Source organism: Psammomys obesus, unplaced genomic scaffold, assembly GCF_907164565.1.
Source record: "Psammomys obesus unplaced genomic scaffold, mPsaObe1.curated_primary_1811, whole genome shotgun sequence".
NCBI lineage: Eukaryota > Metazoa > Chordata > Mammalia > Rodentia > Muridae > Psammomys > Psammomys obesus.
In genome coordinates, this window is record NW_026596440.1 from 194,481 (window position 1) to 217,637 (window position 23,157).

The 23,157-nt window shown below is 40.4% G+C and overlaps 1 pseudogene; it reads left to right on the plus strand.

The window, feature by feature from the left end:
* LOC129669651 (RNA-binding protein EWS-like) overlaps positions 1 to 23,157 on the plus strand; it is a 103,441-nt pseudogene that overhangs the window by 61,648 nt on the left and 18,636 nt on the right.

The window sequence follows — 23,157 nt, forward strand, 5'->3', positions numbered from 1 at the left end:
GGGCATGGGGAGATCAGCTAGCAGAAGTCAGCTTGTGTGTGGTGTGGTGGGGGTGGGCATGGGGAGATCAACTAGCAGAAGTCAGCTTGGGTGGCATCACCCTCACTGTTGGGAAACTCTCTTAGCTGTCAAGGCTTTTCACCCAGTTAGTTCCTTTCTCCTTAAGTCTCCTGACAAGAGTCCATTTTCTCTAAAGATGCTTAAAGACTAGTAAGAAAAAGAAAAACAACCAAGCACCTCATTTCCATTTCAATGTGACTGCACAACTACCCACTGAGGGGAGGAGAGAGCTGCACCTGGAGAGCTGGCTTTCCTCACATGTGTGAGGGAATGCAGTGGAGGCAACAGACACTGCACCCATGTTTCATATGTGGGGATGCCTAGGAGGCTAGTCTTGGAATGTCCCGGGCAAAGAACACTGTCTGGTGAATACACAAGAAGGTAAGGAAACTCTCATGGCTAGATTGGAAGAAAAAGCACATACGCACACTCATGAACACACACACACACACATACGCACGTAATACCTCACAAACAGATACATACACACACATCATATCACATAACTACACACATCTATACATATACCACACCACGCTGTACACACACACACCATATAACACACACATGTGCACAGCACAACTGTATATACATACATACACACATCACGAGTAACCACATATGCTTATAGTCCTTCCTGTTGTGCAGGGCCCACAGTATCTTCTAGAACCTTCTGCTCTTTGATATTCAGTTTTTCTTCTGCTCTGTCTTCTGCTATGACCAAACAATGCTTCTATTGAGCTTTCTGCAATAAGCCTGGAAAGACTCCTTACATCAAGTTCAGGTGAGCAGAACCTGCCTCTACCCATACATACCACATCATGCTATAAACCACATATATTAAACATATATATGCACAAATTATACCTGTCCATCTGTACAAGTGTCACACACACTACTCACCAACACATGCCTCCACACATTAGCACACATGCAGATTCCTTAGAAGGATGCAGAGAGCGAGAGAAGAGTTTTCACCTTAGATTCAAATATAAAGCCAGTCAAATGTCTGCTTCAAACCATCCCAACTCTGACGTTGACTTTTTACTGTTGACTATCTGCACAGCTCTGTACTAACACATTTCAGAGTAAGGTTTACTTACCAAGAATTTTCAGAAGTTTTATGGGAGAAAAAAATTATACTTTTCATAAAAGAATAGACCATCATCTCTCCACAGAGCTTGCTTTGATAAGGAAGAGAACAACCTTGACTGGGCATCCATCTTGGCTTTGTGATGGAATGTTTTCTGTGAGTCTGCATTCACTGATTACTACACATACATATTGTTTCTACTTTCTACAAGTTTTATGAAAATGTCGCAAGGCAATCTGTTAATTTCGACTTTTTCACTGACAGAGAAAAGGAGGGCAAGAGTAATTCCAGAGATGCTGTCCAGACAGGGAGGGTAGAAGAAGACATACGAAGCTGTATTTTTGGATTCATCTGAAAGTCGTAACTACTTCAGAAACAGCACAGGGGTCCTCAGAATGTGAAAGTGGAGCTACAGTATGATACAGATATCCTACCTTGGAGAGGAGAGCCAAATAAAAGGAAACTAGTGTCTCAGCACCCACTATCTATTGCACTTGGAGTTTGCAATGGCCAACTGGGAAAATGCACAAAAGCCAATTGGCAAATGAATTAACAAAGGAAATTAAAATTCTGAAGACAATATATTTTAAGAAGATAAAAAAATATGGTATATACATGCAATGTGGTATTATACAGCTTAAAAAAGAAATTCTGCTATTTGTGACAAAATAACTCTCACATACCAACTGGTTCCTGAATGGGTAAAGAAAATGTGGCAAACACATGCAGTTAAATATTTAATTAAGAAAAAAATCCTGTTAATATGGATGAGCCTGGGGGAGACTGTTCAACAAAACAGACCAGCCTTGTTCCTCTTCCTCTTATTTATGAGCTGTGACCTTGAATAACCACTGTTGGCCTCAGAGCCGTGTTTTCTTTATCTCTATGAAGTATGTGTTTGTCTTTCAATCTCACTGAACTGCTATAAAGTAGGTGAATGTAAACCCAAAATTGTTTGATGAAGTCTATCATGAAAATAAGGTTAGATTATAAATGACCAGTTAGGATATGTGCTAATGAGTTCCATCCTATAGAGGCAAGATAGCCATACAATACTTCTTATGACAAGACACTTAATAATATTTTTAATACTTAAAAATATTATTGACTAGAAGAAAAAGCACATATGCACAAGCACTGTAGCTTTCTTTCCTTACTTCTTCTTCCTTTCTTTTTAAAGCAGAAAGGGAGATATTTAATACAGCAACACTGGGAGGAGGAACAAAGATAACTGTCTTCTCTAAGTCCATTATTGGGGATCCTAGCATGAGGATTTCAGGAATGGATTAAAGCCCCCATAATTTCCAAAGCCTGTGTCACCTACTGTATGTTCCATGCCAGCATCATTTCCCCTTATTTCTAAATGAAAAGCTAGAATGGCAACATTTTTAATATTTGTTTCCTGTTTTTACATTGTGCTCATTATACCTTTAACTCAACCAAAGCCTTGTTCTTGTGAATTCATCCATTCTCTGCGGTTTTAACGAGCTCAGTGTTAATGAGGTCTCACAGTCACCACAGCCATGCAAAGCTTTGAACAGTGAGGAGTAAAGGTGGAAAATAATTAGTATCTATTTTAGGTTTCTGGTCTGTCGGTTCAGCAGGAAGAGAGGGAGCAGATGCAGCGTAATGAAGAAAGGACACAGCCCAGCAGGGAGCCGGCTTAATTAATTTACTCAGGCTAATTGGAAAGAGTGGAAAGCGAACCTGAGAATAAAAGAACACTCTAACACTCAAATGTGTCCTGAGCCTGTTTTATCAGAAGCTTGGTTTTCAGGCTTTAGAAGAGTAGGCTGTTGAAGAGATATACACTCAGTGTTGGAACTTTTTAAAAAAGGTATGAAATCACTTACTTATTTCATAATTTTTTTTCACTTAGCCAAAATCTAAATGTCTATGCTGCAAATAGAAAATTATAATACAATAGGGGAGGATGACTAAATGAGCACTCCCGAGGTGATAGCCACAGCAGCATTTTTCCCTTGATTTTTCCAAACAACAGCAACAACAACAATCCATTGTGGTCAAGTGTATTCACTCTTATTGTTTCCCAGAACTTTCCTTAAGTAATGTAATGGATAAGCTTACACGCGAGTATTGTGGATGGCCTGACGTTCGAACAACCGAGTCTAGCTAGCTAGAAAAGATGTTCCCTTACATCTTCATCACTGAGTGTGTAACACCACTCCTTACGTTTTTCAAGGACCCAAAGTATCATCTCACCAATGGCTGCAACAGTTACTTTTTAATTAACCATTGATATGGCTCCTGATAGTGGCAACATTTTCAGTTAAGACTGCAGATAAGCAGCTGCGTTTAAAACAGTGTGTATGCCAAACATCCCTGGCCGCTCCAGACAAGTGGGGGAGACAGTTCTATAGGGGACCCGTTTAGTTTTGGTTTTGCACACGCCCTCTTGCGATGCAATTGGTGGCCCAGTTCCCTCACTGCTCCAAACAATGTATCCAGTAACCTCAGACTAGCCCACCAACCAGGCTAACAACACCCTAATCAACAGTATTAAACTCTCCGGTAACAGCCTAATTTACATAGTTTCTATTCAATATATTCCCAACATATTTGCATGAGAAGAATAGAAAGGCTTCTTTGACTGCTGCCATTGGCCAAAACTATCCAGTCCGAGGCTATGATCTCAGCAGTTTACGCCAGTAACTTGGGGCCTCACGTCACTGTGGCTCCTCCTTGACACTGGAGATTTGCTAGCTTGCTTCTTTTTCCTGTTTGTGCTACTTCCCAGGCAGGACAACAGGGACTTTACAGGTTGGGTTCAAGTTAGCTCACCGATTTGCCTTCTTAATGGTGTTCCTTTGCAGAATACAACTCAGGATGCATCTCATCTCCCACATGCTCTGAGTGAGCAACAGCAGACTGAATCCTCAGCACAACTTAGCTTGTGTTGGACAGAGGGGCTGTGGGAGGGCAGTGTCTGCTAAGCCAATGGAGTCAAGAGCATGTACTTGTTACATCATTACAAGTTAAATCAAGCACATTAAATTCAACACAATTCCCTGGCATCAAGGGCACCAATGGCTGGAAAGTTTGCAGACTTGCCCTTCCCAAAAGATAAGTTCCTGCTTGTCTGTGGAAGTAGAATTCAACTATAGATTATGTAGATAATTTCCTATTCTTGATTCCCTGCAAATAGCTCCTATGAGAGTAGCTAGGTTCTGACATTTCTCCTCCCTAGCTCTGGTGGGGGACTTGATTATCCCCAATTCCAGATCTCTCCCAGACCCTGGTTTGCCTCTCAGCTGTCAAACACCAACTCTGACCACTGATAAATCACAGGGCTTTCAAATCTTAATTTTTTCAAGTGTGTGTGTGTATGTGTGTGTGGCTTTCAAAGAAAAAAAAATGGAGTTAAAAATTCAGTTCTGTGACAAATCTTTAAAGTCACTTAATATAACTCTACATTGGTGTCTATGTGCATATATTTATATCGTGTCTTAGCTAATGAGGCCTAAAAGATCAGCAATAGCTTCTTTTTTTTTTCCTCTAAAAAAACACTACTCTTCAGAAATATTTAGTCAATTACTACTTGGAATACAACATTTTGAACATAGATTTCCATAATAGAGCCAATGCTGAAAACGGCATAGTCGTTTCTGTGGCATGATGACCCCATCTTTCAGTTGTCACCACAATGTTGGAGCTTATTACAATCAACAGTCTCCTTTTTAAAATGGGACATTTTTTTTTCCCACAGTAAGGACATTTCTGGGTAGAATCAATCAGAATTGTTCGGCGTTTGTGACATATATAGGAATCTTTCTTTCACATATAGACAAATCTCACTGGGGATTTGTCTGGGTAAAGAAAAATACCAGGGGTTTCACTGGGTAAAGAAAATTCTCCCTTACCACAATGAGTGTGTGCAATCAAGTCCTGTGTGAGACAGCTACAGAGGTGAAAGAGAAACTCCTGATGGCACCATAAGCATCATGGACAGAACAGACACAGTCCAGTCTAGAGAAAGATTGAATGCTTCTCAGTGAGCTATGCAGTGTATGCTGGGGACCAATCCTATTCTTGTAACAAATCATTAGTTCTTTGAGAACTTAATACAATATGTTTTGTTGAGATTCACCCCCTTTCCCCCAGCTCCCCCAGGTGCCCTCCCTCCTCATCCTCCTGACTTTCCAGCTTTTTTTCCTCCACCTGAATAACAGAAGCCATGGAGCTGCTGCTGATTTCATTCTAGCAGGTTTCTTTGCTATCATAACTTTCCTTCCCTGTGCATCTGTTCAATTATATTTATTCAAGTGAAGTATTGAATTTGATTTCATGGAAGCATTATTGCAGTCAGGGAAGCTCCTGGGGGAAATTCCAGTAGTTTGGAGGTACCTACTGAGCTAAGAAAACCAGACACATGATGCTTCGAATAAAAGGAAAATAACACAGACCTCCCAGTTCAATAAACTCGCCTGCTATGCCTTCACTTATTAGCTATATAGACTCAGATGATTCCGTCTCATTATGTCGCAGAGCCATAGAAACTCTTTGGATCTCCAGTTGCTAACCTAGCCGACGGATGATGGTGTGAGCCCGGAATGAATTTTCAAGATGGTTTTCTGTGTCACACATTCCAGCTCACACAGATGTTGCTGGTTTGGCTCAGACAATTCTAGCTTGCTCATTCTTACACAGATATCCACACCACAGACATGCAGAGTTGCAAGCCACATGGTCATTGCCTCCATAGAACTTCAGGCCCAGGGGGTAGGCCAGTATTAAATGACTGCACACAACTGTGAAGGCACAGTGGGAGTGAGTGATGGCAGCAAGTCCAGGAGAAGAAGAAAAGATGTCAGAAATCCTGACCTTCCGGGAGCTAGTAGGAGTTGGCTATGCAAAGAGGAAGATGGAAATAACAATCTGAGGAGGTCTTGGAGCAGTAAGTGTACAGATTTCCTGTCAGACAGCATCCAAGTCTAGTGGGAAGAGGCATCAGAAGCCAGAGACCTGAACAAGGCTTGACATTTCAAAGTTAGTGCTCTGGGAAGTTATTTTGGTATTAATGAGAAACTGCTTTGGAAAGTTCACTCAGTTGAAAATTTAAATGCCTCTTGGGGATCTACAAGGGGCTCTGTAAGATGCCATGGTCTTGACTCGAAATGAATGCTTGCATTTCCAAGGGCTCAAAGGTCACCTTCAGTATCTAAACAGTTCCAAACAAATCCCAAAGTGACTTATTATGGCCTCAAGTTGCAGGGCATTTTTATTGTCTACTGTGCTGAAGTTTTCTAAATTATCATTATACCGAAGGACCCAAGATGCAAAACTCGTAACGGGCAGATTTCTAACCTCACAGTCCAAGCCTGTTTCAGGTGCTCTGCCACTTGAAGCAAATAGTTTCCAAGGACATGGGAGTGCACTTGGCAGCAGAAGCAGTAGGGAGCATGTAGGGAGTAGGCGTGGAAGATTTTCTTCAGTTGATTGCTCACAACACCTCTGGGAACATCCCACTGGGGACAAAGTCACATGACTTAGCACCTTGACTAGTTCTGCATTTCTGTGTGTACTGCTGCTAACTGTACAAAGAAGCGTCTCTCACCAAGGTTTCCAGCAGACCAGGTCTATGGGTGTAAACACAAGTATTTAAAAGGCAGCTGGAAGAGAAAAACTTAAAGAAATGCTCAACCTCATTAGCCATCAGGGAAATGCAAATCAAAACGACCCTGAGATTTCACCTTACACCCATCAGAATGGCCAAGATGAAAAACTCAAGTGACAACACATGCTGGAGAGGTTGTGGAGAAAGGGAAACCCTCCTCCATTGCTTGTGGGAATGTAAACTGGTACAACCACTTTGGAAGTCAATCTGGCTCTTACTCAGACAATTAGGAATAACGCTTCCTCAAGACCCAGCTATACCACTGCTAGGTATATACCCAAAATTTGCTCAAGTACACAAAAAGGACATTTGCTCAACCATGTTTGTAGCAGCTTTATTTGCAATAGCCAGAAGCTGGAAACAACCCAGGTGTCCATCATCGGAGGAATGGATACAGAAATTGTGGTATTTTTACACAATGGAATACTACTCAGCAATCCAAAAATGAGGAAATCATGAAATTTGCAGGCAAATGGTGGGATCTAGAAAAGATCATTCTGAGTGAAATATCCCAGAAGGAGAAAGACAAACATGGTATATACTTGCTTATATAGACCTACAAGATATAATAAACATAATGAAGTCTATACACCTAAAGGAGATAAACAAGAAAGCAGACATGAGGTAAGATGATCAATCCTCACTTAGAAAGACAAATGAGATGTGCATTGAATGTATGACAGGAGTCTACCGCAGAAGGCATCTGAAAGACCCTACCAAGCAGCGTTTCAAAACAGATACTAAGACTCATAACCAAACCTTCGGCAGAAGGGGAGTTAGTATGACAGGGAAAGGATAGGAGCCCCACAAGGACCAAATATATCTGGGCACAGGGGTTTTTTCTGAAACTGTTTCTCCAACCAAGGACCATGTATGGATATAACCTAGAACCTTTACTCGGACGAAGCTCATGGTAGCTCAATAACCAATTGGTTTCCCATAGTAAGGGGAACAGGGACTATCTTTGACTCCCCACCCCCCAAGGGAGGAGCAGTTCTGCTAGGCCACAGAGGAGGACTTTGCAGCCAGCCCTGAAGATACCTGATAAAACAGGGCCAGACGAAAGGGGAGGAGGTCCTCCCCAATCCGTGGACTTGGAAAGGGGCAGGGAGAAGCTGAGGGAGGGAGAGTGGGATTGGGAGGGAATAAAGGAGCGGGATACAGAGTTAATAAAATGTAACTAATAATAACAAACAATAAAAAAAAAAGGTAGCTGGAGAGCATGACCCTTGATAGATAAAATTAGCAAGTGCTAACCTAGGGCCTACGATCCTCACAGCCATGAACCAGGATTACAGTGCCGATCTGAAATTCCCTTCCAGGCAGCAAGCTTCAGATCCCAATCAGAAAGTGGTTAGCGGCCCCATGAGAGTCATGCCACTATGGCAGCATTGTGTGTAACATGCCTGCCATGTCGATATCATAGCGTGAGTGCTGGGTCAGACCAACCATGTCTTTCCTAGCAATCCATATAACACCTTCTGGCACTGGGAACGCTGGCTCCAGGGACTTTAAATACGGCTTAATGGAGTACAAGGTGAGTTCTGCTCTGCATGTACATTCACTCTCATTAGCACTAAAAGAATCTTGGTGAAGGTTAAAGCATTTGTAGTACTTATAACTATCATATCTTCAATAAGAAAAGCTCCAGGGCTCAAGAATTCTTTAGATTCTTCAGAAAATGCACCAACTGACATCACCATAGTGATTTTCCCTGTGTGACATCAGAGAAAAAGTGAGCATAATACTTAAAAGTCAGGCAATTTTCCGTTGGGAATGAAAGTCTGGTACTGAAGAGTGCTATAAATCGAACACTATAAGTTTTATGTGTTTCCTTCTCAATAATTCAGGAAAGAGTTTCCAGGGAAAACTACTTCAAGGAACTTTCACTAAAAGATGAAAACAGTGTTTGCAAAACTTTTGAAAATTTTTTCATTGAAGTGCAATACAATACAATGTTATAACAGAATACAGGATTCACAAAGCAATTTCTTATCTGCCATAGGTTTTAAAGCAGGAGCCTGTATAGTTAAGCAGTCTTGGAAGACAAGTTTTGTGTATCAAGTTGTCTCCTTCCTTTAGAAGACAGTGCCATGGTTCTATGTCTCCTAGATGAACTTCTTCAGTAGATTAAAAAAAAAAATCTGTGTATTTATTATACCCAGAAAACCTGGTGGCGTCTGGGTGCCTCATCGTCCATCATTGCCTCTATGTGCATCTGCCTGGTGGTCAGTCAGCTCACCTTGTTCCCGAAGTCACATTGGTCATGTGCACATGCTGGCATCCCCAAACCGTGAGACCAAGTTGCAAAATCCTGTCCTCAGCATTTTAGCTCACATATGTCTTAAAAGGCAGAATTTATTGTGCTTTCGTTAGCCACTCACAGAGGTTTTGCAGTGCCCCGAGTGTCTGAAGAGGAGAAATCAGAAACATTGGTTGAAGAGTGATGAGTGGGGTGAGTCCATTAATGACAGAGGATGCTGGAGGTGGGAGAGGAAGTACCCCTGAAAGGAAGCAGGTGGCCGGAGAGGGCAGTGGAGCGCCATCATTGCAGATCTGACTGGCTGCAGTGCTGCTGGAGGTGAGAAACACTGAAATGACGAGGTTAAAGAACCAAGACATGTCCCACTTAGAAGTCACGGTCACCAATAGCATGCACATGTGGACAAACGAAGCCTCTCACAGGTGACAGTAGCTAAAGCTGGTAGATGAGGCCTACAAGGGAAATCAGGGAAGCAATCCAGTTTACAGTAGTCTTAGTGATGTCCTGGAAGAAACTGAAAAGAAGCAACAGGCCTGATTATTTTTTATATTTACTGAAGACAAATTTCTCAAGGTAAGGAGTCTTTCAGAGTATTGCTTCATTCACAATGAACTGCCTGTGTTAGAGCCAAAGACAAGAAAAACATTTTCTCAAGATGTAAAATTACCTTTTTTTTTTTTCCCTGTAAGACTTGGTAATACATGGCAATCACACTTTCTTTAAGTTTCATGTATTTTCATGTATCTTAGATCACACCCATGAAAAATAATGAACTACCCCATCACTGCTAGCAACAGAGAGAATTAGCAATGGAGTACTTTAAATTACCTGAGAAACTTTTGGGGAGCTTATTTGTTAATGAGAAATAATGTTGAGTATTTTTGTAGAGTTACTTTAATTAGATAAACTTTCAAAATTAAGTATGATACTGAATAGTGAGCTTTTATTACTGTGGCAAAATACCCGAGGCAATCAATTTACAGGGAAGAAAGGTTTCTTTTGGGTCATGGTTTCAGAACTTCAGTCCATGTTCACCTCACCCTGCTACTTTGGTCCTATGACTGTAGAGGATTATTGGTGGCTAGGAAGTGATAAGATAAAGGAGTTGATATCCCCTTCAAGGACATGCCATTGGTAACTTATTTTACCATCCCAGTCTTCGGCCCCCCAAGGTTCCACCACCCTCAGAGAGCACTCCAGAATGTAGTTCATCCCTTTAGACTGTACAAGTAACCAAGGAACAAGTAACCCATATTGTATGATGCCATACTGTCCTTTGCTGGAGAGCTGTTGATAGTGTTCTGGAGCAATTTGTATATGGTCTATATTGGGCTAACATTACAATTATGGCTTATATAATTACGTTTAGTCAAGACTGTTGTGGGCTGGGGAGTTGACTCAGTAAATAAGGCATTTACTATGCAAACATGAGAACTTGAGGTTGAATTCCCAGCAGCCATATAAAATCTGAGCCTAGCAGTGCATGCCTGTAACCACTTCACTGAGGGAAAGATACAGGTGGGTCCTCAGCCCCATTGGGTAGGCATATCACAAAAAGAAAGAAACAAAACAAACAAATAAACAAAAAACAGTGATTTTGAGAGACCTTGTCTTGTCTCTCAAAAGATACCGGAGGCCAACTAGCTTTTGCACATAGGAGCACATATTCCTTACTGATGCACACATGATATCTCTCTCTGTCTCTGTTTCTGTCTCTCTGTCTCTCTGTCTCTCTCTCTGTCTCTCTCTCTCTCTCTCTCTCACACACACACACACACACACAACCATTGACTATTTTGAGATCCTTGAGTCATGCCTTATTAACCTGGGTTTTAATAATACTTGTGCAGACTAAACATACTGATAGATCAATCAAATTAATAACCTTATCTTTCCATATGTAATTCTAGTTACAATAAAAGCCATTACTTTTTTTTCTTTTTTTTAATCAGAATGAGGAAACAGATGAGAGCAAATAAGAACTTGACAGCTAGTTCTTGTTAAGTATCGGATGTGGTAGTATTTCTCTGGCGTGTTGATTGAGTGCCCCCTGCTGGCATTCCTTATGCTTTGTGTTATTATTTGTGACTTAGTTTAATCTCTAGCATTGATAATGAATGAGTCTCAGTATCTTATCACAAATAATTAACATTTCCCCAGCTGCAATCATTTGCCAAAATTCTTCAAATACATATCTAAGATTTATGCATTTGACTGCATTAAACTTTTCATGAGTCTATAAATACACACTGACATTTAGCTGGTGAATTCATCTAGAAATAGTGGCAAAATGTTTATAAAATATAAGCGTGTGGCTGTGGCTTACACAGCACACACCATGCATCAAGGGCACCTGCATGTCCAGGTTTAGTGCAGCATTATTCTCAATGCTGAGCCTCAGAATCAACTTGGGTGTCCATCAACAAAAGAGTGGATAGAGACAATGTGGTATAGACAAAATAGACGTTTATGCACAAAGAAAATGAAACTTATGTTCTTTCCAGGGAAATGAATACAACTAGAGAGTGTTATTTAATCAAATTAAGTCAAACTCAAAGAGACAAATATTACCTGTTTCCCTTCATTTGTGGAAATTATGCTGTAGTCAAAATACGTTTGGAAGCAAGTCTGTTGAGCAACAAAGGGGACTAATGAAAGGGGAGGGGCAAAAGGAAGAGGCGGGGCCATGAGGAAACATGTTCAAAGTACATTATACACATGTATGAAAACTTCCTTATGCAACCTAGTGCTGTGTATAATGATTATATGCCAATAAAACATTAATCATCACAGAGTAGAAAAGAAGGACAGGAAGCCAGAAAACATAAGCATATAAGGTAGACTGTTAAAAAAATATATGCAATAATTCATGTTTTGTATGAATTTCAGTGGCCAAACAGACCTATATTTTTAAAAATGCTATTTTGTTGAGAGGACAGCATATATAAATTCCATGACTTCATGTCTTTACATTTCTGATGCATAATATACAAAATGGTAAAGCAATAATTACTGTGTTTTGATGATATATTTTTTCAAATGCATGGCATATTGTTGCTGTATTAAAATTCTTCAGTGAATGTCACAGGCAAGAAAAGGAACCCTCCCCTGCCAACACCTTGGACACTGAGGATGAAGTAAGTTTCTAGATTAAATAGTAAATCAGCTTTAGACAATACAACCATAGTAAAAAAATACTCGTTTGATGCTATTTACATTTTCTTATATTCCTCTATTATTCTCCAAATAAAAAGCATAGCACTTTTTTTTTTCTGACCACAGAGTTTCTTTGTGTAGCCTTGACTGTCCTGGAACTAGCTCCATAGACCAGGCTGATCTCAAACTTCCAAAGATCTGTGCCTCCCGCATACTGGGATTAAAGGTATGGACCACCACCACCACCTGGCAGAAAGTATAGTGTTTTTAAGGAATTTATTTATGTGTGTGCGTGTGTGTGTTCACATTCCCTGGAGTGGAGTTAAAGTGGTTGTGAGCCATCTGACACAGATACTGGGAACTGAACTCAGCTCCTGTGCAACAGCATTAAGAGCTCTTAGATGTTGAGATGGCTCATGAAAAGTATTATTAATTGGGGGCTTGCTTGTAATTTCAGAGGGTTGTGAAAAACACAAACATTTCACTTGTTCTTCACAAGAAAGAGACATCAAAGTGTATGTAAAGGTGAGTTAGTGGGTGGAAGGAAAGGGATGGGTTGTGGTCCTTGGGGAGGAAAGGCACACTCTAGTGAGACTCCCTTAAAATGGCAGCCTTCTTAGGAGGCCACAGTTGAATGGGGCCTCTGGAAAAGCCAAGGCAAGAGTGAAGCTAAGAGGCTTCACTCTCCCTGATGTAAACAAGGCTAAAAACTTAGTGCACCTCTTTTCTTGTTGTTTACTTTAGAAAACATAGATTGTTTTCTCTATTTGGCATATTTGTAACTCTTTTGAACAAGTAAACAAACTAGGAAGGTCTTTCTGAAGAACTTCAGGGCCTTGAGTTTTTCTATTCGAAATGGAATCATCAAAGAAGCCCACCTCCTCCAGTTGCCTTTAGGGAGATGAGATCTTGACATCGGTGGGTGGGCATCTTGCTATTAAACTCTCTTTTGTCACAAAGAGATATGGGAAGATTATTTTTATTTTGGGTGGGTAAAGCCAATTAGCTAACACAGATGGCCAGCCCAATTACTGAGTGTATTTATAATACATTACACATGACAAATGGTGTTGTCAAATCTTACTGGAGGACTAATTATTGTTTATTTTGAGAGCATGGAAGAAATGGGTTGTGTCTGGCAGTGTGGAAGTGAGAAATTTCATTCTGTCTTTGCAGCTGTTTCAGCTGATTGCCTGTGATGCTAATCATGTTCTGATTTAATGTGAACTCATTAATAATTTTCTCAGTTTCTCATATCTTTGTGAGAAAGCTAATCTGAGCTGGCAATGGGATGCTGTTTTAAGTGGCATTTGTTATGTTTCTGCTGTATTTCCATCCCTCCATCAGATGTCTGGCCATGAGGCTGGGATTTACCTTGCAGCAGAGCAAATGAAGGTATCATAGGAGGCAGGAGTTGGGAAGGGAGGACAGTTCTAACCTTCTTATAGACAATGTAACAATGTAAGCACATTGGAGGGAAGCCCTCTAAGACATGATGATGTCTTAACACCTAGAACTCTATTTGTTAATAGAATCATTGGACACAGAACTGGTTCAGATGACACCATACTGGAGCAGGATGAGTTCCTAACTTAATGCTGCTGGTGTTCTCTGAACAAGGGAGACACTCTCATGATGAGGAAGGCAAGCAACAGAGTGATGAAGGGCAACCTGAGGAGGGCCTAGAACAGGCAGACGCCATCCTAAGCTAGCAAGAGGAAGAAAGGGTTCTTTAAAGTTTTCAGAGTGAGGGGCTGAGTGGTTGAGAGAACTGTCTGCTGCTCCAGACAACCCGCATGGCAGCTCACAAGTGTCTGTAACTCCAGCTCCAGAGGACCTGACACCCTCCCGCAGAAATTCATGCAGGCAAAACACCAAGGCACACACATGTATATAGTTTCCAGAGGGAGTACGGTAACTCTAGGAAATTGTATTAGTTACCTGTGCAGCTCTGGGACAAAATATGTGACAAAACCAACATCAAGGAAGACAGTTTTAGTGCATCAATTCAGAAGGCTCAAGCCAGAAAGTGTCAAGGGGTCATATGTTTACAAGGACCCAGGCCCAGCACAGTACTTCAATCGACCAGACCCTGCTTCCCAAAGTTTCCACAACTCCCAAAAGGAGGCCACCTCCTACAACACAGGTGTTCAAAACACAAGCTTTGAAGAAGACATTTCTTTCTTTTTTTTAAGATTTATTTATTTATTATGTATACAATGTGTGCTTGCATGTACATTCACAGAAATCTGGATAAGGATTTGACCATATGTTTATTTATGACAAGGTATGTCAGGAGTACCAGAGGCTTTTAGTAAATACTAACATCAGCATGGCTGAGAGTCTCTTCTTGTGCCTCTTGTGAACACTACCTTACTCACTGTTCTATTGTTGTGAAGAGACACCATGACCAAGTCAACTTATTTAAAAAAATTCATTTAATTGGGGGGCTTGCCTACAGTTTCAGAGGGTCAGTTCGTTATCATCACGCAGGAAAAAGACAGGCGTGGTGCTGGAGCAGTGGCTGAGAGCCTTAAATGTTATCCATAGACACCTGGAGTGAGAGAGAGTGAGAGACAGAGAGACAGACAGAGAGAGAGAGGAGAGAGGGGACAGAGACACAGAGAGACAGAGACTAGGCCTGGCATGGGTTTAGAAACATTAAAGTCCACCCCTAACGGCATACCTCTCCCAACAAGGCCACACGTCCTAATCCTTCTTAAACAGTTCCACCACCTGGGGATCAAGCACTCAAGCACATGAGCTTATGGGGGCCATTCTTGTTCCACCCACCACAAACTTTCGCATATTTATTTAGTATATGTGTTCAGTAAATGCCCATGTGTGTGGCGGGATTCAGTAATGTCCATGTGTGTGGAGGCCCAAGGTCGTCACCAGGGGTCTGTGTCAATCACTGTCCTCTGTACAGACGAAAGCAGAGTCTCTCAAATAAGCACAGAGCTCACGGATTTAGAAAGTCTGGCTAGATAGCTTACTCCAGGAATCGCCTGTTTCTGCTTCCCACGCACTGGGATTACAGGCAGGCTGCCTCATCCCCTGGATATTTAAATGGGCGCTGGGCATCTGAATTTTGGTCCTTGCATTTTTTCAGACATTGTTTACCCATAAGCCACCTCTGTGGGCCTCAAATAATATTTTAGGCACTATTTTCAAAATTTTGAATCATGCTTAATATTGAAACATTTTGACCTTTAGCAGATTTTAACAACCTGGCAGAATATCACAATTAGAATTTGTGCCTTAACCCACACCTTTCAGAGACAGCTCAGAACTTAAAGTCTCCCTAAGGACATTTACCAAGCCAGTGTCAAAGGGGCTTGGATTAAATTCATGTGTGAGGATCTTGTCTTATCTGTGACTCTCACAGAGCACACATGCACTCAACTTACCATGACTATCAGGTTTTAAAGAAGTTCAAGTTAGTGGTCAAAGAGAAGCTCACATCATTTTGCATAGGATTTGTTTATGTAGAAAGTATCAGACAGTGATGGCTTGTTTTTGTTAGCGATGGTATTTGGATGAATTACCCAAATGCTTTATAATTATAGAGATCTTTCCTCTGGGCAGGTGTGGCTTAACGACTGGAAAGAGAGCCAATGGGAGGTTAAGAATGAAGCCCATACTGCTTTCCCTGTGTACTTCAACCAGACTTTTCACTAAATTACAGTTCCTTGGGAGTCTGTTACAAGCATTCTTATATAATTCAAATGCTACCACACTGTTATAGTTTAGAGACTTCTCAACATATGGGATTCTTCTTTGTTCAATCTCATATGCTTCATTATTTTCACTGAAAATTCAGGCCCTATTCAATTAAAATTACCCACTATCGAGGTCTGTACTTCAGTTAGAATTTTCTGTATGGAAGCAGGGCCCAGTGAAGGACTGGAATGTAGAATACCAGACAGTTTCCAGTCGAAGGGAGACCTTAATGGGCTGCGCTACATCCCATTTGTTGATTTGGTTCTCAGACTTAATATACAGTGAAAGCGGATAAAGAATGTTCAAATTATGCTGATCTAAGGCTGTACCAGCATGTGTTTCCTACATGAGATGAGCCAAACATCTCATCTGTGATAGAGAGCTCACAAATTTATCAGCTGAACCTGAAATTATGAAAATCTGAGATTAGCCAGTATTTTCTTTCTTCCCTGACAATTCTATTAAAAAATTATATACAACATGAGGAAAGAAAGATAAAATGTATTAGCTTAACATTGTGCAGTGAGTCCTTAAGTTAATAAAGTCATCATCAACTTCAAATCTGTTTGTAAACTAACAAGGAAAGCATTTGCCTCCTCTGGCCATGTCTACACAAACATATATTCAGATGGGGTAAAACTAAAACTTCCGAACTATTCTGAGAAAAACAATTAATTGCCCACATACTTGGATTCCTGTAATTACATCTTATTTCATATTATTACAAATTCACCAATGTATATTAACATAGTTAGTAGCTCTTTGAAAATGTGATTACTGTGAAAGTCTCATTAGTGAGACTCACCATGACTGAGTTTGAGGCTTAGCTCATATCACCTCTTTAGACACTTAAATGGAAAGTGAACCTATTAACATTTCATCTTTCTGGTAAAGTTCTTAAAACCCTTCTTTTTTGCGCCAGGGGCTTATTCTTTCTTCTCATGTCCCAACTGAAAAAAAAAATTACAGAAATGCACTAAAATATATTTCATGTATTTTTCTTTTGCTTAGAAAGTACTTTTGAATATCTAATGTATGTGCAACCATTAGAATTGTGTATTTGATATAACAGTTTTTTTTAAAAAGGCTACAAAATGTTCAAATTTAAAGTTGATGAAAATAAGCTTTTGCTTCAAGAAGATTAATTTCATATACAACTTCAGTTTTTCATGCCAAGATAATTGGAAAAAGTTTAAATTCTCATTTGTTATTGTTTTATGTTTCATAAAATTACATGTGCAGCTATTAAAGCCAATAACATTAGAATTGTTCCTGCCAGAGATGAAATGACTAATACTACACAGCTGACAGGTAGAAGTGAGTCCCAGCTGCCGTGGTAGAGGCTTACTTGCCCAGCATCAGAAAGCAGTGGCAATGTACAACAGGGGCTTCAAGGTTTACCTGCTACTCTGCAAGCCATTTATCCTGGAATAGATGTTGGCAATCATTCACAGTCTAAAGAAACAGCATCACATTCAACAGCAATAATCAAACAAAGTTTTCACAAGATATAATAACAACAACAAACAAATTAGTGTCCTTTCTATAAGCTTGGAAAATATAGGGCTTTCAGAAATAAGGCAGCAGCAAAAAAAGTAAAGAGAGGAGAGAAAGGAGGAGGAGGGAGGGAGAAAGGAGGAAAGGAAGAAGGAAATAGGAAGTAGGGAGGGGGAAGATGGGAGAGAAGGAGGAAGGAGGGAGGGAAGAAGAAAGCAGGAAGGAGGTAGGGAGGAATAGAAGGAGGAAGAAAGGAAGGAGAGGGGAATAGAAGAAGAAAGGGAGGAAAGATGGAGGGAGGAATAGAAGAAGGAAGAAGGAGGAGGGAGGAAGGAGGGAAGGAGAAAGAAGGGAAAAATAAGGAGAGAAGAAAAGGAGGAAGGAGGGAGGAAAGAAGGAAGAAAAAAGCAGGTAAAAAGGAATAGAAGAAGGAAGGAGGAAGGAGGGAGGGAGGAAAAAGGAAAAGGAAAGGAAGGAGGAAGAAGCTAGGGAGGAAAAGAAGAAGGAGGGAGGACAAAGAAAGACAGAAGGAGGAGGGGAGGACAAAGGGAAGGAGAAAGAAGGGAGGAAATCAGGAGGGGAGAGAAGAGGAAGGAGGGAGGAGTAAAGAGGGAAGGAAGAAGGACTAAGGGAGGAAGGACAAAGGAGGAAAGAGGGAGGGGAAGGAAGGAGAAAGGAGGCAGGGAACATTGAATGTTTTCCTTTGTAATCAAGATGACTTTGCTGGAGCATCAGAATACAAAACATTTTGGTGCATTTAGCTATGCCTTCCTGTAGGCATATGGTTATTGTGTGATTCAAGTGCTGATTTCTGTACTCTCCATATCTGGTTGCAATCTTTGATCTCCTGTCTTAATGTTGTGTAATTACTGCTCTCCAACTGTCCCCTGGTATACTAATAAAGCAGATAACAGCCAATCACTGAGTAGGGGAGAGAATAGGGCTGGACTTCCTGCGAGCCAGGGGAGGAGGAGTGAAGAGAGGAAGTAGGGGATTCAGCCATGGGAGAGGTCCAGAAGACAACCCAAGAGAGAAGCTAGATCAGGAAAGCTACCAAGTGCAAGTATCTCTGGGATGTATGCTGGGAGGAAGCCAGATTAATTTAGAGGGTTAAGAATAGAGTTAATACTGCTCAGGCTTGTGCTGTGAAGCTTATTTAAATAATATAGTAATCTCAATTATCTGTGTCATAGACAGGTTAAGAGAGAAACTAAGAGAAACAAACTCAGTTTTATAAAAATAACTGTAACACCTTCCTATTATATATAGTTAAAATTTAATTTTTTTTCTGAAAGAAAAATCATAGCAAATTCTAAAAGTAAATACTCCAAATACATGTTATAATTGAAAAAATTGCCTTCATGAAACCCAACACAGTGTAAACTAAACACATGCCAACAGGAAGCCAACAGTAACAATAGGATGGCTTGCATTCCTTTCTCATACTTGAACAAGTGAGCTTGCTCAGGCTCCAGACTTGTCTGGTTCATTTAGAACAAGGATGAAACTGGAATAAGGATGAAAGGATTCCAGTCGTGTCCAATTGTGTTGCATCATTGCACGAGGCCTTCAGTTTAGCTTCTCTTTCAGTTGCTCGGGTCCATAGCGTTCTTCATATTCTAGGATAAATTTTATACAGTGAAGCAACACAATAAACAACATCTCCTCGCTCAGTCTTCACACCCTGTGGGGACCCATCCATCTCAGGGAGCAAAGCAGGGTTTATGCAAGATGGTCACAGAAGGAGAGATAACATAGCCTAGAAATATCAATGAAAAAGTTTAAAAAAAGGATCTGGTGATAATATTATTTTTAAATAATTTCTGTATTTCAACCATGAAAAAGCCTTAGAATTTTTATCTGCTGTATATTACTGAATTTTCCCTGCCATGCTGTCTGTTTCTTAAACATACTCATCTTTATGATATGTATATGTGCATACATGAGTTTGTATGTGTGCATGTGAGTGCAGGTGCTCGATGAGGCCAGCGGTATCAGATCCCCTGGAGCTGAAGGTACAGGCAGTTGTGAGCCCACTGGTGTGTGTGCTGAGAACTGAACTCATGTCCTCTGCAAGAGCACAGAGTGCTCTTAACTACCGAGCCATCTTTCCAGTTCCCTTCCCCATATTGTCTTTAAAAGCAGAAGCAAGTTGAAAATGTATTAATTAATTATTTGAATAATGAATATGCATTTAAATTTTCACCACTGTCTAAGGTATAAAATATATTTCTGAAGACCAATGGAGTGTCTCAGTGGGTAAAGGCAATCCCATTAAGGCTGACCACCCTCAATCAAGCCTTGGGACCCATGGAGGAAGGAAAGAACCAGCTCTCATGTGGCCTCTGGCCTGTAAGTGCCCAAGGGACAACTCTCACAATAAATAAATGAATGTTAAAAAAATCTCTACATACATCCCCACGATGTCATAAGAATTACAATCTGTGCTTCTGTTTAATTTGGAGGACAAAAGTTCTTTAAATATAAGTGAGTCAATAATTGCAATAAACATCTCTACTCACTGGAGAACTAAAGCGCATTCTCAATATTTTAATACATTCAGTACATTTTTGAAAGCTATAAAGCCATATTGAATCTTATTTAATTTTCATAATTAAAATTTATTTCATCTATCATTGCACCTTTATTTATTTATCTTTTTATAATTAAAATTATTTTTTTATTTGTGTGTGTGTGTGTGTACGTGTACATCTTCCACAGCGTCCACACAGAGGTCAGAAGATAACTTTCAAGAGTCAGTTTTCTCCTTCCACCATGACATCTGGGGATTGAGTCAGCTTGACAGGCTAGCATACAAGTGTCTTTACATGCTGAACCATCTTGTTGGCCCTGTCTTTTTATAGATTCATAGTTGTGGATCTATTGCTTTCAAAGACGCAATACATAAGGTAGAAATGGGGAGCTCTCAGCATACATTATCTCCCCATAGAAAACAAACATTTCAGAATATATTTATGTATGTCAGAATTTTTCCATTCATGCTGCATGATAAGCCTTATTTGTATTTATTTGTATACCCTCATATATAATATATTCACCAAAAAAGAAATGATGTAAGGTTCATCTTATTTTTTTTGTCTTGGTGTATTATTTATAATCTGATTATTTTGATTACAAAACTGGCACTGAGGTACAACTTCTAATGTGTATCCCACTGGGCATTAAAAAGTAAAAATTGAGGCTTATGCAATTTTCCTTCTTGGGTCACCCAGAGAACTTGTGGGTCCCAGTGAACCCCGACTAACCTCCACCACTCACAGTTCCACTCACTGTCCGTCCAGTGATGCCTCCCCAAAAGTTAGTAGTGAGAGCAAGGGGTGAAGAATGCCTTAGTTGTAGGAGATTAAGCCACAAAGCCTCCAGTTTACTGAAGCTCTGTATCTGTCTACTCGTTATCTAGACGGTAATAAAGGGATTCTGTCATGCTCCTCTCTGCCATGGGTGCAGACTTCACTTGCTGTGCCTAGAGGAAGGCAGGAATGAAATCATCGCTGAGCAGGATCAGACACAATGGCCGCACTGCACGATGGTGGTCCAGGATCCTCTTAACGGAATGCTGAGTCCAAGTGACCCTGCCGCCTCTTAGATAATGCTGTTCTAACTGACATCTTACAGGTAAGACAGCTCAGTTTCTTCCTAATCTGCAAAGCCTGGCTTCTCACCTTCCTCTGCAAAATGATTCAGAAGTCTGTGTTTTCATCCATTTTGCACAACTTTCTTTTTATACTCTCAAATTTTGCTTACTGATATCATCTTCTGTTTTATCTTCCAGGTTTTGTCTTGAGTGTGGGATATAGAGGGTCACAAAGCTTCATGAAGCTTTCAGTCAGTTTTGAAAGTTGGGTGCAAAAGCAAACTGGGATGATAAAACGCTGCACAATGAAAAACAGAGCAATAAGAATGAAAGAGACACCTGTCTACACGTCAAAACAAACAGATTGAATCCTTTGTAATTTTAAGGAGAAAATATTTAAAACAGTATCAACAAGGAAAGTTGCTTACTGCAATTTTTGCTTATCTCAAAATAAAAGACATATGGTTTTCCCTCTCTCTGCTCTAAAATACAGCAAAATCTGATGAAGATAAATGTAAGAGAAAGAGAGAGAGAAGTGAAGGAAACACAGACAGCTGAAATGTGTGGCATTATCTTTAAAAAAAAGTGTCATTATCATCATTTTAGGGTTGACCCAACTCCAGTTTTCATCACTGAGCATGTGGCTGGTGGTAAGCAGCAGATCTGAGCAGATTTGGAGCCAAAGCAGAATATATCCCTCCGAGATAAATAATTGTTATGTTCGTCTAAATCTGAATTTCTTCCTTAGATCATCACATTTCAATTAATATTTTTCACAGCTGTATACAGCAATATGCATAGTAGAGAGAAATAAATCACCCAGTCATTATTGCAGTGATGCATGGGACACAGTCACACAGAGTCAGAATTGTAGTTACAGGTGTGTAATTGTATAATAAAATCTTTCTCTAATCAATCATAAATCTGAATCAGTATCAGACCTGGCTCTCAGAGAACAGCCATTCTATTCAGTGAACGGCCCTTCCATTCAGTGAACATCCTATATGGATGGAGAGCTGGGAGATGATGGACCAATTAGAAGTTGCTTAGTACCTTCCTGTGGTTAATGACTCACATTCTGACCCTCCTCCAGTCTACCCACTGGATTCTCAAGCAATGCAATTGTTGCAGAGAGAACACAGGACTCACCATAATACAGATGAATCTGTCACATTCTCCAGATATCCCTCCCCTAAGGCAGGTTGCAGGTAGGAGTGAGGCCATGCACTGCCATTCCTATCCCGCTGTCCCTAACTCGGCTTTTCCTAACCAGTCATTCAGTGAGCAGCTGCTCTCTCATGAGTCTTCTCACCAGACTAGGATTCCGAGGTGAGTGATCCCCAGGGTTGAGAAGTAGGGCTTATCCTAATTTCGCTTTCCATGCATGTCAAGTTCCGTGATAGCTAAGTGATGGGCACTGAGATGGCTCAGCAGGTAAAGGTTCTTGCTGCCCAATGACATGAGCCTTCCAATCTGAGTTCAACCCCAGGGACCCACACAAAACTGCAACACAAGAACTGACTCTACAGAGTGATGTTCTCTCCCGTCCACACACGCACAAGGGCAAACAGAACCTCCTCTGCCCCGTAAACACATTATACACATACACACATGATAAATAACCAAATAAAGTGGAAATAATTAGTAAATCTATGAATGATAAATGAGTGTCTCACTGAGTTTGAGGCTGAACTTTAAGCCTTGATTAAAACATATTTTTAAAAGTTTGGTCTTTAAGGCTTAAAGATATATAAATCAGTGTGTCCCAAGGAAAAGAGGGAGTTAGGTATTCATGGCATCCTGCTTCTGTCCCATAGCAAGTAAGTTTCTAAAAGGTCCAGTTATCCTTAAGCTTTGCTATTGCTAGAGCCATGATGTATTTCCCTCCTTAAGAACAAGAGCCTGTTGTTTTGGTTTTTGTTAGGATCTGATCTGCATCAACACTTGTTGCTATAACTGTAATGTAATATGTATTACGTGTTAACTTTATTGTTTTGAGTAATTCCATTTGTTTTGTCTCCACCTATTGGAGGCCATTAGAGTACATAGATATTTGAGGTTTTTTATTCTTCCAAGTCCTTCCAAAGAACACACACACACACACACACACACACACACACACACACACACACACA